The 16,670-nt window shown below is 37.5% G+C and overlaps 1 protein-coding gene across 2 annotated transcripts in view; it reads right to left on the bottom strand.

Moving 5' to 3' along the window:
- LOC140232697 (uncharacterized) overlaps nt 1–12,647 on the bottom strand; it is a 36,145-nt gene extending 23,498 nt beyond the window's left edge. For both annotated transcript variants that reach the window (XM_072312816.1, XM_072312815.1), the window contains exons 1-2: nt 12,541–12,647; nt 8,936–9,031 (exon numbers count right to left, since the gene is read on the bottom strand). The gene's annotated coding sequence lies outside the window, so the exon portion shown is untranslated. The remainder of the gene's footprint in view (nt 1–8,935; nt 9,032–12,540) is intronic.
- Between the last annotated feature and the right edge of the window lie 4,023 nt (nt 12,648–16,670).

Here is a 16,670-nt window from a genome sequence, read left to right on the forward strand (position 1 = left end):
ACTGCAAAAATCAATAATACTAACTAAAAGTAAAACTCTTCTCAATACTGGTCAATTGTATCCCCCTCCCCCCCAAAAAAAAAAAATAAAAATAAAAAAACAGTCACAGAGCAATACACAAAATTTCAGGGACAATTTTACTGCTTTATCACTGTACGCAGAGCTACCAGCAGTGAAATGCAAAGAAAAAAATCGTGACAGCAAGCATCACTATTTTATAGTAATTGGGAGGGTCTGCCAAAGATATGTACGTTTGAATACACAAAATTAATTGTTTCTTTTTCCATCCCCGCTCACTCTACCCATCCATCACTGGGTCTGCACATCTTTTTCTACAATAAGCTGTATTGGCTCTCCCACTCAACATAATTGGATGGCAATGGTGGAAAGCCTCAAACCCTATTAGCGAAATTGAAATCCCATAAATGAAGCATCCACACCATATCCATTCCATGAATAAATGAAAGGCAAAAAGCCATTGTTACAGAAACAGCATGATATTGCTGCATGCCATTTTTATTTCTTCAAAATATTGGTGGTGGGGGGGGGGGGGGAGTCTTCTTGTGGAAGCGGACTAAATGGGAATAAAGCAAATTAACAACCGCTTGCTCTGACCTATGAAAATGTGGCTTGGATGACACCGACAGCCAAACAATATTTACATACCATCGTGCAACTTTTCACACATTACACTACAAAGGGTCCTTTTTCAGATACATTTTTGTATGAACGCACTATTTTTGGAGACTAACCTGTCCAAATTTTGCCGTCTGAAAGTTTGTTTTTTTTTGAAATTCATAGCTGGTTGGTAAGCATGAAGCATATACAATGTCTTGAATGTTCTTATTTCCTGCATGTTCTTGACTGCACCTGAACACATAAACCTGTTTTGTTTGAACTGAATTCCTTTACCAGGGGGGCATTTCATGAAGCATTTTGGTCAGATATTTCTCTCACAAACTGTTACAAGCTACTGAAATCCCTGCATCTGATTGGCCGACAGAAAATTTTGAAATGCCCCCCTGGTTGTCAGCTTTCTTTAACATACTGTTTCTGAAATATGTTCTTTTGGGTGTTTTTTTTTTGGGGGGGGGGGTTGGTCTTTTTTCTTTTTTTTTAGTGGAATGAATCATATATCACTGGAAAAGAACTAAAACAACCAAAAAACATAGCAAACTTTGGATATCAATTACATCAGGCTATTGTGGTGACAGGTCAAAGGTAAAAAATAAGTCAATGATGCCGCAACATCATGACTCCTCATAACAATGCCATTAGAGTGAGAAATACAGCTGATGAAAGAGTAGCCAAACATAAAAATTGTCAGTTGGAAAAGTTCCCATTCTCTTTGTTCACTTCACATCAATTCAGTTTATTTCTTCCTCTTTTGTCATCACTAAGCAAACTATTATTTCACCTTTTCTTTTCCTTTTTCTTTAAGATGTTCAAGCCCTTGATATCCTTGAATTGTGGAGTAATGAGTCTAACCTGTATGCAAAGACAACAACAACAACAGTTTTACAGAGATGTTTCAGAATTAACGTATCAATTTTCAACTACAGCCATAAAGCTGCTTAGTGCTGGTTGCCACTGGTTAACCATTAACACTCTAACTCAGCTACACAATAATTTGTGTGCTCACTATTTGTCTAATATGTTATGAGGCAATGTACAGTTATTTATGGAGTTCTCTTGTGTCTTTTTTATTTCATTTTCACCTTGCTTTTTTTTTCTTTTTAACCCGTTGAGGACGGTTTGATTTTGCTACGACACGCAATTCCCATAGACACCTGCCCGAGTATACTCGGGACTCGTCCTCAACGGGTTAAAAATATGTCAATATTATCAGATCTCTCTCTCTCTTCTTCAGGGCATTTTATCATACACCTGAACTGTGCTACTTCTGAAGGGCGATGGGTTTAAATTTAACCCACAGCTTGTAGAAATCAGGTGTGCCGTAGTTAATCAATTGCAAAACATCATACATTATATTCAATGTGTTAAAGACCATTACCTACCAAATGTTTTTTAACACCAGGCCTGTTGTCACCTACAACTTGCAGCTACAGCTTAGTGTCCAGAACAAAACAAAAACAAAAACAAAAAAAATATGACACCTGGATATGAATTCCTGTGACAACCTCTTTGCATTTCCTGCTAGATATTAATTTCTGTAACATCCTCTTCATATTTCCGTCCGGAAAATCAGCATCAGGCCCCATGTTCATAACATATGAAACTATTATAGCACCGAGTATTTGAAGGAAACCAACACCCAAAGAGAAATGTGGAGTGAGTTAAAGCAGCAACATTAGCAGAACACATCAGTATGAGGAAAATCAGACAATTGAATTGAAATATGATTTTTAAAGTTTTGGTGTTGGTCCCCCTGGATGAGGAGACTAATATAGGTTATGACATCATGTGTGGAAAATAATACAAAGAAAATATAAAGGGAATTCCACAAAAATTCACTTTTCTAGCATAATGAAAGAGCACTTGACTAACCGCATTCAGAAAGCAGGGAGAATAATTGTACCGGTACCCTTCACATATGTCAGTATTAAGTTGATGGAATGTGTAATTTTCATGAAAAATGAATTTTTGCGGAATTCCCTTTGTATTTTTTTTACATTGCTGTCAACTCATGACATCATAACCTCCAGTAGTCTCCGAGTCCTCATCCAGCGGTTACAACACCAAAACTTTAAAAATTCATAACTTTTGCATCGATTGTTCAATTTTCCTCAAACTTTCACTGATGTGTTCTACTAATGCTACTGCTTTCACTCAATCCACATTTCTCTTGGGGTTTTTGTTTCCTTTAAATGTCACAAGGGCAATTCAAGACTCCTCAATGCACTGTATGGACAATAAGCATTGTTGAAAACCTATCAAGTTGTCTGTAGATCATGTGTTGGAGCCTCGGTTGTCAACTGTTGCTATTTAGCCTTACTAGTGCAAGTCTATTCAGCAACTGATGGATGCTAATAAATTGAAATGTGATCATTTGTCCCTCCTGGGCCTACCTTGGCATCACTTACAACAAATGCATTTAGACATAAACCCTCATGCACCCACCAATTTAGCATTCCCTTGGCATTCTTGTTACTAGTGGTAACTGGTAAGCACAAAATGAATGGGAAAATTAAAAAAAATAAAATAGAATGAAAACAAGAAGCCTTAACTTCTGGTATATAAAATGTGTGTTTGTTATCCCAGTTAGTTACGAACTACTGTAGTTACCAAACACTACTGTCTTCAATTTTAGTCAAGACAGGAAACTATCCTCTAGTCTGAACTGCCATAAAAATTATGTAATTCAGCAAAACCTATTTTTGAAATGTTAATGAAATATGGCCAAAATCAGCCACATTGCTAATAGGCTTCACATGTTTTGAGTTGAAATTAATTATGATTACTTGTAATTGTTTTTTTCCCTTTTTGAGCGAGTTCCTGGCTACTAATACATGAAACCACTTGCCTTAATTCACTTTGTAATGAAAGGCAACGTAACAAATGTACATCATGTGCAATAGGAGGTCCATTATGTGCTATGTTTACTCAGCAAGTAGTGCCATCATTCATGAACACGTAGCAAAGGCAATTGTCTGTAGCTTCCGCTGCAGTTCCCTATTACAGTCCACAAAAGCCAACATGGCACATGGAACTGAAGGAAGTATTCACTGCTGGCGACATTCAGAGTGACGTACTGAAATCGTATAAAAACGTTGTTGTGATTCACCCATGCATTACCAATTACATTCTATACCTGATTTGCTCATACAAAAGGGACAAAGACATAAAGAAGAAAACCCAACTTGATGTTGGTTGCAATTTCATTTATTACTCTTATTCTCCCACCAGAATGTAACACACCACCCACACCATCTCAAACATCGTCTCCCAAACCATCTCACGCACCAAGCAATATAAAGACTATTACCTTTTGCTGCAGAAGTTTGTGTTTTGGCCGTCCCCAGTTGTGAGCCAGCTAATCCAAATAAGATTGCTTGCGTGTATCAAAACTGTCGCATTTCATGCATTGGGATGTTAGGAAGGGAGCCGAGCTAGGAAATGGCTGCCGTTGCAATGAACAGGAAGCATTTTCTACTTCCTACAGCAGGATTTCCTCTCAAGCTTTTCGGGTTCTAGGCAGACATACTAAACACCAATCATTCTGGGTCTCTTATTTTTTTTTTTTTTTTTTCTAGCTAGCAATTTTACACGATCAATCACATGACCACCCTTTGTTGTGCACATAATATATACAGGTATATACTACAGCAGACTTTGTTTGCAGGAGAGCGAGAATAACTCGTGGAAAAACTGAAACTGGTGATGCTCCGTCCCTTTCTTTCTTCTGAGCCAATTCATAACTGGCATAAAACACACTATCCATATGCTCTTGAGAGAACTTGGATCACACAAAATGAAAAGCAAGCCGTACAGAATGAAACCAGCAGTGCATTGTGTCTCCCTAAATTTACTTTGTGATGTCACAAAGAACAATAATATCCAGTAATCATCATATTAAACCCTTTGTTCTCTTGGCTAAATGCATATCAGCACTGAAAACTGAGAACAATCATAAAACATGGTTTATGTCTCTCTCTTTTTCTCTCTCTCTTTCTCTCCTCTATCTCTCTCTTTCTCTCGAATATAAATAATCAAACCTGATTGAGTGACCACATGAAAGTTCCCCTCTGAAGAAATGGGTAGGTTAGAACCTGTGTATAAATAGCATCCACGTACCTTTCACAACCAGCAACAATGGATTTGGTTTCTGCTGATTGACTGTAAAGGGTGTATGACAACCAACAACCATTCAATCCTTCACAATATATCAGTCAGCCTCACTTTTTTTCAATTTTAGATCATTTTTTTTTTCCTCTCAAGAAAAGTACGACAAGGCTCAAAGCAAAAAGCCCTTCTTGGGGCCATCACCCCAGTGGCCCTTATCAGCACCATTTACTTCCAACGGCACTTTTCAGGGCTAGCAAACAAAATGACCTTTTTCAGGGCTAGCAAACTCAATGGTGATTTTCAGGGTTCACATCCACAATGGTCCTTTCAGAGCTAGTAAACCAAATGGCTTTTTTTTTCAGGGCTAGTACACTCAATGGCCATTTTCAGGACTAGTAGACTCAAAGGTCCTTTACAGGGCTATCAAATTTAATGGCTCTGTTCACGGCTTAAATTCAATGGGCCTTTTCAGGGCACATAAACCCAACGGTAATTTTCAGGGCCAGCAAATGCAAAGGCCCTATTTAGGGGCAGCAAATCCAATTGCTTTTTCAGGGCTAGCACACTCAATGGCTATTTTCAGGGCTAGTAAACTCAATGGTCCTTTTCACGGCCAGCAAATCCAATAGCCCTTCTTGGGGTTAGCAAATCCAATGGCCCTGTTCATGGTGTAAACTCAATGGGCCTTTTCAGGACAAATAAACCCAATGATCCTTTTCAGGACAAGCAAATCCAAAGGCCCTATATAGGGCTAGCAAACCCAATGACTTTTTTTTTCAGGGCTAGTAAATCCTATAGCCCTGTTCAGGCTAGCAAACTCAATGGTCCTTTTTGGGGACAGCAAACCTTTTGATCTTTTTCAGGGCTAGCACTCTCAATGGCCCTTTCCAAGGCTAGTACACTCAAAGGTCCTTCACAGGGCTAGCAAATCCAATGGCCCTTTTCAGGGCTTAAGCTCGAAGGGCCTTTTCAGGGCTAGCAAACTCAATGGTACTTCTCAGGGCTAGCAAATGCAATGCCCCTTTTCAGGGCTTGCAAACTTAGAGGGCTGGCAAATCTAGAGGCCCTTTCAGGCTAGTAACTCAATAGTCCTTTTCAAAGCTAGCAAATCCAATGGTACTTTCAGGGCTAGCAAACCCAATGGCTCTTTCCAGGGCTAGCAAATTCAATGGCCCTTTTCAAGGCTAGCAAACGTAGCCCTTTTCAAGACTGGAACTCAATTCCCCTTTTCAAGTTCAGGAAATCCCATGGCCCTTTTCAGGGCTGGCACACCCAATAGCTCTTTTCAGGGCTTATATCACTATGAGTGACAAACATCTCCAACGTAGCATCCAGAATGCATGAAAGCCAAAACACAGTTCTCGGAAGGGCTCGAAATTCATCTTCACCATCTGGAATTTGCTTGCAATACATCATAGGTGTGTACCAAGAAACATACCTGGCTGATGCCACTTGCCAGGATGATGAGTTGTTTTGGAGTATTTTGAGGTCAAAAGTGTAACATAACTTCCATCAACAGGCATATGACTTTTATTCCTCCAGTAGTGCTGGGTAGGTAGAATCTTATGTGATGATCAATTGTGCCCTAGCAATCACATTTCCAACAAGCTGTATACGATGCACTCTAGCACAGTAGGTCAGTGGATATTGCTCTGGCCCTTTTGGTCAATTATCAATAATTGATCACAAAAATTATAAAGCAACCACAAACAGGTATGCTCTGAAGTAGTACTTCTGGCAAACCTTTTTGGTCGGCATTTCATATTTTTGTCATCCCTCAACTGAAATCATGTTTTTATGGCATTCTTTGACACATTTCATAAGTGTACATTCTAGAGCAAAAAAAAAAAAAAATGACAATTCTGCAGGCATACTGAGAAGTCTGTCTTCCTTTTAATCCAACCTAGCAAATTATCATACAGTGTATGTTGCCAAAAGAAAAAGAAAGAATCAATATCGAAATAAGATGTAACACACATGATATACGCATACATACACAAACAAATTGAAATGAAAGTGAAAGTGAAAAAAAGCAAATGATGAACTCAATGTCTTTTCATCCATGTAAATGACTTTGTACCAATGTACTTTGATATATGTATTATTGAGGTGTCCAAGCAATCAGGTGGAACACTGGAAACATTGATTACAACGTCTGCAGCATTGAGACTGTCAACAATGGCCACCTGTCTAGAACATCCACATTTTGTTTTTCCAGAGTGGTCATTGTAGAGAAGTATGACTGTATATAAACCCACATACACATACACATACACATACACACAGGTATATCTTTACAATATATGTATAAATGTTTGTAAGTGCCAAAGTGCTTTGACACTGGGCCTACAGAGAATCATACAGTCCAAAGATTACACGAGAGATAGCTGAAGACAGATGGGCAATTCCGCAGTTAGGTGGACACGACATGGATAAAAGAAATGTGCCTCTTTATCTTACTCTTTGATTTAGGCATCAACTTATGCCATGGATGTTCGCCAATCATTATGGTCTTTCAAATTCAGTAGATTTAATTTTTCGTATTCATTGGTTTTGCGAGATCTAAAACCATCATTTCAAATGTACATGTGGGACTGGGGACATTGAAATTCTCTTAAATGCAAATTACAGTGGGTTCCTCTGAAAATTTTTTCCTCAAAGTTTTGCTAAGGGGTAAAAGATGAATACAATTGAATACTCCAGAAGTCATGTGACATTTTGTCAATTACCAAAGCGTGAAATAACCTGCGGAATTATTCCGGACAAATGTAACGTTACTATTAAAACCGTAACGTTACTAACCATGCTTTTTGGGGTCTAGCTAATAAATTTTCAGTCGAACTGCTAAAAATATTTGCGTGAACATTTGTCATGATGCAATAATTGAAATTAATGCAGCACTTTGTTTGAAGTAACTTGCATTTTTGCACACTTTTTGTTACAAGACATTGATTTTTTTTGTCATGTCCTTTTTTCGTAACGTTACTAACCAGCCCTTTTAGTTGCCATAGCAATTCTAATATTTATTGGATTGTATTCATTCTTTTTTATATCATACACCTGGGAAGGATGAACATGATTTTAACATGATTTTGACTTGAAATGAATAAATGGTGATTTAGTAGTAAAAACAAATATCTAAATTTGTTTAAATGTAACGTTTCTAACCATGGAATTGCCCAGATAATGAATCTGTATATCAAACATAACCTCACATGCCGTGCGTGATATACGGTGACCCAGAACCTGACACATTCATGTCCCTGATCCTGAAGAAGGCCATGATATGTTGAAGGCCTGATGATTAGAGGGAGCATTTGAGAGCAAGGTCCATCTTAAACTTAATTTCTTCAACATATACAACACTTAATACTGAGACACCACACACGTTCAGATTGGGAATAATTTCTTGTGCTGGTTAGAAATATGAATAAATAAATAGATACATAAATGATTATATATTTATATACCTTTGCATGTAAGTTTGTTTTTCAGCTAAAAAAAGGACATTCTGCACTTAGTCATTCATTTCATTCCTCTTTTTTTGGTGGTGCTATCAGCTGCGACTTGATGCAGATAAAAGAAAATAAGACATTTCTCAACCACAAACTCTGCATCATACATGATTACAATGATGGAACCTCGGTCACTTCACTCACCACTTAAATGGACATCTAAAAAAACAAGAAAAACATAAATGAATGCAAACCTTGGCCAAGTGGCTCTCTTCGCACTAGGTGAAAGGAATCTTTGTCTGTGCGAAAGAATTTAAGATCCTTCAGTATGCAGATGATACAGCACTATTTTTACATGGTACAAATGTCAGTTGAGCTACATATTTTGAATTCATTCGGAAAATGTAGTGGGCTGAAGATCAACAAGCAAAAAACAAAATGCAGTTTGGATTGGTGCATCGAAAGGTACAGTAATGATGACTTAGAAACAGAAAGACAAGTGCATTTTGTGCGAGATGACTTTTTCCATTATCTTAGTACAGATTTCCATCTTGTAACTGACAAAATATTGGCTTATAATACTGATAGATTTTTTTTTTGATTACGTAAAGCGTCAGATGAGTTCTTGGACTAAATGAAATATTACAGTTTTTGGAAGAGTAACAGTTGTGTAAATGGCTCTCTTCTGTGCTCAGAATATATTCTGCTACTTGACATCAACACTGTACACGTACCGCGGCTATGAAACAAAAATTGTCTTCTCCGCCACAAGCCAAGTTTTATCTATGCCAGTAGCCACCAAGAGCAAGATCTGCAGGCTGTCTCGATACCTAGAATAATAATACAAACAAAAGCCAGTGACAGACAACAAATCATTATGAGTATCACATCAAGTGCAGTAAATGCACAAGGGTTTCAATCAAGCCTTACTCTGACATGCCATGCAGTATTATTGACATATTCATTGGTCACTAGTTTGTTAGTTTGATACTTATTGTTTGGCCAAAATTACAGAACACACAGTTAAGTCCAATATATCTTTCTTTGTTTGTATTAGCTATCCAAACTAGTAAGACAGTCGTTATCACGGATCTCCAGGATTTTTTCTTTCGATGGTTGGAAGAGAGTCCTAAGAGGCTGACTAGATGATACTTTTATTAGCGTCATGTTTGTAAATTATTAATTACGCATAGCATTCGAGATGGAAGATTGCATGCTTCTTCAGGGACGAGGCGGTTCTTACATTGAAACCATACAGGCAGAGATGATGGTACCGCGAGCTGTACTGTGTCTGTGTCGAATTATAGAGTCGGTAACATTTACATCACGATTGTGACATCATTATATTGCTGCTTTGTTGGCAATATATGGGACAGTGGAGGGGTGGGGGGAGAGGGGAATGTGGAAGGAAACTTTGACCCCTAATCATCACAACAATGCATGCAGTTTGGTAATATGTCCTTATCTGGGACAAAGATGACATATAGTTAGCAACTATCAATTTGTTCTGTGTGTGTGTGTGTGTGTGTGTGTGTGTTGGCAGAAATGAACATTGAACCCCTTAAAATCTGTCATGATGATACCATGGTAATCGTGCAAAATTAACAGAACTCGTCCAGACTGCGCATTATGAGTAATTGAAATGGTACCATGCTCCATTTGCAGAGGGACTGTGATCTAAAGAGAACTTTGACCTTGTGATAACTGCCTTCATAACTGCAGAAATGGGGTTCCATGGATAGAACAATGGAAGGGAAAACAGAGAATGCAATATTTTGTGAAAGTCAAATACAATAAAAACAAAGAAAATATGTACCGGTAATGAAAATATAGACCAATACTATAGCTGACGATGAATCCCCATCATTATGTTCAAAGCAAGACTTCTTTCTCTCTCTTTGATAAATGATTCTTGAAAATGATTTCAATAAAATTACACCAAAGCTGGTTCAGTGGCAATAGTAGATGAGCAAAGTGACTAGAAATAATTGTTGACCTGATCATGACACCATTTCATATTTCATTATGAGAAACACTAAAAAGAGACACATAATGGACTTACTATGTGACCACCCATATACATAATTATTGGTGTGTGTGTGCATGTGTGTGTATGTATGTACATATGGAAGTGATACTAATAACTGAACTTTATGAATGCTAGATTAGCAAGTTTCTTTATTTAGAAATGTAAGCCTGCCTCATCGGTTTGTCTTGGTCATGTTTGAGCTACCACTAATTTTTTTCTCTGAAAACAAGGCTAACAATTTATTACAGCATACCAATATATATATATATATAAATATATATATATATATATATTTTTTTTTTTTTTTAACTTGTGCCTTGTAAGTTCATCTTTGTCCATGATACTGTTCTAGCCTGCAGTGGATATGCTTATCCACTCTAGCTCTATTAAAAAAAAAAAAAAAGTCTGCCTCATGGTTACCATGGCAATGCCATAGTGGCTGGCTCAATGCCTCGTATGGCATCAGTTGTACATCCTGAAGTACAATCACTAAAAAAAAAAAATCAAATCAAACCCCAAATAACTAATAAGAAAATATGGCGATATCAATAGAACACATCAGTGAAGACTGAGGAAAATTGGACAACCCACTCAATCAAAAGTTAACAATTTTTAAAGTTTCAGTGCCACCATCACTGGATGAGAAGACTACAGTGTTTTGTGATGTCACACAAGGACACTTATAAAAAGAAAATGTAAAGAGAATTCCACTAATTTCATATTTTATGAAAAGTACACAGATTCCCTCCTCTTGATACTGACAAACATTAAGGGTATTTTCCTTGTTTTCTGAAAGATGAAGTCAAATGCTTTATCATTATGCTAGAAACATGAAAATATCTTGAATTCTCTTCTAGTCTATTTACTTTATCATTGTCCATAAATGACATTATGACATGTTGTAGTCTTCTCATCTAGCAGTGGTGGCACCACAACTTTACATACTCAAAACTTTTGAACAGTGTCCAATTTTCGTCAAACTTCGCTGATATCTTTTACTAATATTGCTGCATTCACGCAACCCACATATATTTGGATTTCATGCCTCTCTATCACAAACACACTCACACATACATACACACACACATACAGATATGAAACATGTTTAAAGGGGAGACAAGAATGAAAAGACCTAATTTGATACATAACACATAATCACATTATACATGTATGTCCGTCATTATATATAAATATGTCAGAGATCATTTTGGCCTTCCCACAGGAAACAAGCAAATCTGGCCTTACCTTCAGATTGGCAAAGAAACTTCTCTGGTGACTTTCAGTAGCCCAGTCTTTTTAACTGCTCATCAGGCACCATACAAGCTCTGTCAATACAAGTGTGCAAACATCATAAATTGTAGCCTGTGTATTTAATTGCAAACATACATCCAAACACACACACACACACACACACATACACACACAGATACTATTTGAGTATCTATATGTATGTGGGCTTTCTAATACTACGGTAGAGCTACACACAGTAATAGGTTTATCACAATTGGAGTCTACTTGCCGGCCGTGACGTGTTATTTACCACTCCCCTGAAGGTCATTCCCTTAATGATATCCATAGATCAAGGATATGATTATAATTAAACATTCACATGCGCTGAATCCACACAGCACAATAAAATATGTACTGCAAAGTATGGCAGCAACAAGATTGCCAACTTCTCACACATGCATGGAGACCAATGACTTTCAGTTTCACAGCAGCTGTATGATAATTTTTATTTCTTTGTTGGTGGGGGGGGGGGGAGTTGGTAGCTGGGATCCAAAGTGCAGAAACAAATGTGAGATTTCCTGGTTATAGACTCACAATTACTACTACACCGTTCATAAGAAAATGATTGATACACAGTTAAAAAGTAAATCATAATGACTGAGTTCTACATGTAGTTTTGAAACATATATTGCATATTATAATTCACATACCAACAGGAAATCTGGCTAATCTTACAAGCATGCACGCACATTTAAAAATGTTTAAAAAATCAGCAGAAAATGCATTACTTCTCACCATTTTACCTTTTTCTTTTGGTATACAACTGTATAGGTAAAATGTGGAAATATACACTAATAATGGATGAATTCTTTCTTGACGCAATACTTGGCTCCAGACCAAACGAGCTGTAAGCTGGGCATCTGATCAGTGCACGGCAATCTCTGACAACAACAGTACAAACAACAAAATAGCAAACAACCAACTCTTTAGGATAAAAGGTGCACAGATTTACAGCATAGTTAAGTGAATTGCAGACAGACTCTTTGATGAACACAAACTAGATACAAATGAAAGATCTACCATCGCCGGCCACATAAAGATCCGGCGGTCTTCTTGTATGTGTCCAAAGTATTGCTGCCTTGATGCAATGCACAGAAGCTGCGGCAACAAAACTTGATGAGCAGTTATGAAAACGCTTGTCGAAAATTTGCCACTCCAGTCTCCTTGATTTTTCAGTGCTATCCAGGAAGTATCTGTTTTCGTTGCGTGCTGCTCATTTGAGCATCCCCGAGTGCAAAAGAGCTGGAGGCTCCAATTGGCTCTCCTTCCACAGAAGGAATAATAATATAAAAAAAAATCAACAAAACTGCACAAAAATTTATGTGTGCGAGCAGTCATGCATCACTGCTCACAGGGAGCGTATTACAGGAAATGGTGTGCACGATGCATGCCTCAAAGTGAATAAATGGCTACAAGAACATCTAGCATGTTTGCTGCCATTATAATGCAGAGCTCTATACAGTAATAATCCACGGAAGTACAGCCTTGGCTGCATGCCACTTATAGGAAGTGTGCACGGTGGACTTTGTCACCCTCGATAATAATCAACATTATCTCTTGTGGGTGGGTTGCTGCTCAGACATATAATTATACTCTGCTCTTTTATTCCTGTTCCTGAATGGTAAGGATTTGCCTCATTGCCCTGCAAGGAATATGAATATGAGCCCATTTCTCATGCAACTCCCCCCCCCCCCCACCCCACCATACACTGAGGGTCTTTCTGGAACTAAATTGTGTTTGCACTTCCTGGTGGTCTCCTATGTCGAGCACGAGGCGACTGCAGGACGACAATCAGTCGGGTATAATATCCGCAAACAAGATGTTATCTTACAAAGAAAGTCTGTTGAAACGTGTATATATATATATATATATATATATATATATATAGCGAAGAATCAAGAAATAAACTAGTAATGCATTATTTCGCCAATAAGAATGAGTTTATTGAACAACTCAAATTTTCGGTGGCCTCCACCTTCTTCAGGAGTATATATATATATATATATATATATCAGCAGGCCAGTGAAGCCACAGTTAAAGGGTGTGTACAGTTCTGGTCGAGGTGAGGATTTAGCTTTTAACGTTTTGCGAGATATTCTGAAACCACTCTATGAGATGTCAAAGAGCACGCAGTTCTAAGGGGTATCAAAAGTTTATTCGATGAAAATCGGTTTTGAAATGGCTGAGATATCCATAAACAAGGTGAAACAAAGAGATCTCAATAAAGTTGTGGCATGTTGCCTTTTATTATTAGCACTTTTTTTTTTGATATCTCAGCCATTTGAAAACCAATTTTCATCAAATAAACGTTGAATCCTTCTTAAAATTACATGCTCTTTCATATTTCATAAGAGGTTTTTCATTATCTCACTTAGGAATGTTCAAAACATGAATCCCCACCTCAACCAGTACTGTACAGTCCCTTTAAAAGCGTTCAAATCTTGGCAAACACTTTCTAACATTGTCCAGTACTTTGGGAGAGAACTCATACTAAGACAGCTGTCTTGGTCACATTCCTGTGATTTTACTCAATCAGAACTTTGCATCAGTTTGTAGAATATCATATTAGTGACTTCATATTTTCTTGTTGGTAAAATTTCCTCTGTGTCTACTTTTGACATACACTGTATATATCCCAGAAACAAAATTCCTAACATTCCTCTAGAGCAGGTTAAACAGTTAAATTTACAAAACATGAAGGAAAAACAGATGTAATTTTTGTGCTTGGCTCACAACATTATCTTCCTGCTGCACTATCGCTAAGCTATGAGAAGTGGTGGTATAAAGGACAAAACCGAAGCGGGCCTTAGACTTAAAGTGCATCAAAATACATTGGTTAAGGCATACATCTTTGCAAAGCTGTGAAATAACATAACATCTGCCTTTCATTAGTATACAAACAAACAAACACACACACATACACACACACACACATATTTATATACACACAATATAGTGTACTTATCTGTCCACTAAAACAAGCTGGACAGACAAGAGAAAAACAAAAATTCACAAATTTCTACTGACAACAACTATCAAATACTACCCAAACTCAATGTCACCCTAGAGAGAGTTGATAAATGGCAGCTCATGACGTTCATGCAAATATTTGCAGTCACCCATTCCAAACTTATATATCCCTCAAAAAGACAAGCTTGCACTTTACAATGCACTGTCACTGCACTATAGAGGGCGCTGTTGCAGAAATCACTTCATGCTCTCACACACAAAATCGTTTCACTTTCATACTTGTTTTCCTGGGTTGTTGAATGGCCTAGGAGGGGTGACACTTTGTGTAAATCACAGAATCATCCCACTCTGTTGTCACTCATAAAGAATTACTGTTTCACTTTCACGCAAATTTCCCAGGGCAATTGAATAGCCTGTTCTTGTTCCACATAATCATTCCACTCTGACACCAGTTAGATTTATAGGAATTATGTACATTCAGCAGTTCAATACAAATTGTCAAAAAAGGGCAATATATATGATAGAGCAAAAGTTGACATATCTGGCTAGAGAAAATGCTTGCCGGCAACTACATTTGTATCTCTTGTTCACCAAAGTGTGGCTGATATATGTCATTTATCAGTTCGCATACTCTCCAGATTGCATTGGACAGTCCTAATCAAGGTTAGACAATTCTGACAAAGCACGAACACTTTCTGACATTTTCCTTTTCACTCTTAAACACTACCCATGCTTAAAAGACACAGAAGTATAACTCTCTTGTACAAGAATAATTGTACTACTGTATACGCCAAATATTTCGCGAGGTTTTTATTTCCGTGAATTTTGCGAGTCGGGTGCTATTCGCGAAATTAAAGACACGCGAAAATATTGACTCTGATCCCCCAATGTGAATGTTACGTACGTGTGTACATTTCTCCGTTTAGTACAGGACTCCACGATCGCGAATTTAACCACTCGCGAAATCGTCGGGAATTCCCAATTTGCAAAAATTTAGACTCGCGAAATATATGGCGTATAGAGTATTTAACTTTCACACACCATTACAATTGTGTAGGATGTTAAAGTTAGAAAATTGTTGTGATATCAGAACTTCATACCAGGTATCATACATGATGGCAATCCTTCAATCATAGACATAGAAGACAGAAAGACTAGTTAACTACATGTAGGTACGTATATAACTACATAGGTAAAAAATACAATTGAAAACCTAGCCACTGACCAGATACTGGATTGGAAAAGTTGGTTCATTGGTACCATGTTCAAACATTACAAAAAAAGAGAGCAATAAACAGCAACTAGACTTGGAATTTGTCAACACTGACAAATTAGGTGATCCGATCTTTTCGAAAATCAATGATTTGAGTTCTGATCCCAATATAGGCATGACCATACAGGTTTCATCTGTGTTTAGGAACATTGGCCGTGTGATGTTTGGATTCTCATTTAGAAAAGGGAGTCAGGTCTGCCATCTTTGGTACCAAATTCCGTATACACTATAACGAAGATACAAAATGAAGTACATATGACCTTTGACCCCACTTTGCACAGCCAAGATGGCATCTGAGCAAAAAGTGGTTATTTTGTGAAATGATCCTTGTAACATGGTCTTTACGTGTGCAAAATATGGAAAAGATAAGACATGTATTCACCAAGATACAAGATGATACATTTATGACCTTTGACCCTAATTTACATACCCAAGATGACGTCTGATCAAGTAGTTGTTATTTTATGAAATAATGTACGTGACATGAACTAAACATGTGCAAAATATGGGGATGATAGGGGGTGTTTTTCTTGAGTTATTGCAGAGAAAGTTGCAGAAAGAAAGAAATATCTCAATACATCGAAGATAAGTTTGATTTCAACCAAGTTTTTTGACGTAATCTCGGCGTCGTATGAAAAAATAGAGAGTACCTTGACGACAGCTCAAAGTCTCAGCTACAACATACTAAAATCTGGGAGAAATTCACCGAAGAGTAAGTGAGCTAGTGCTCGATAAAGACCGTCATGTCAATTTTCATTTCCAGAAAAATTCCCTCCCATAGAGATAACACGTAAACTGGTTAAATTTGACAAGGTTACATTATATCCATTTTCACGAGGTGAAGACATCATCCGATTAAAACTTTGATTGAACAAAACTTAAAGAGTATTAAATTGGCTACAACATA

This window comes from Diadema setosum, chromosome 9 (assembly GCF_964275005.1).
Source record: "Diadema setosum chromosome 9, eeDiaSeto1, whole genome shotgun sequence".
Lineage (NCBI taxonomy): Eukaryota > Metazoa > Echinodermata > Echinoidea > Diadematoida > Diadematidae > Diadema > Diadema setosum.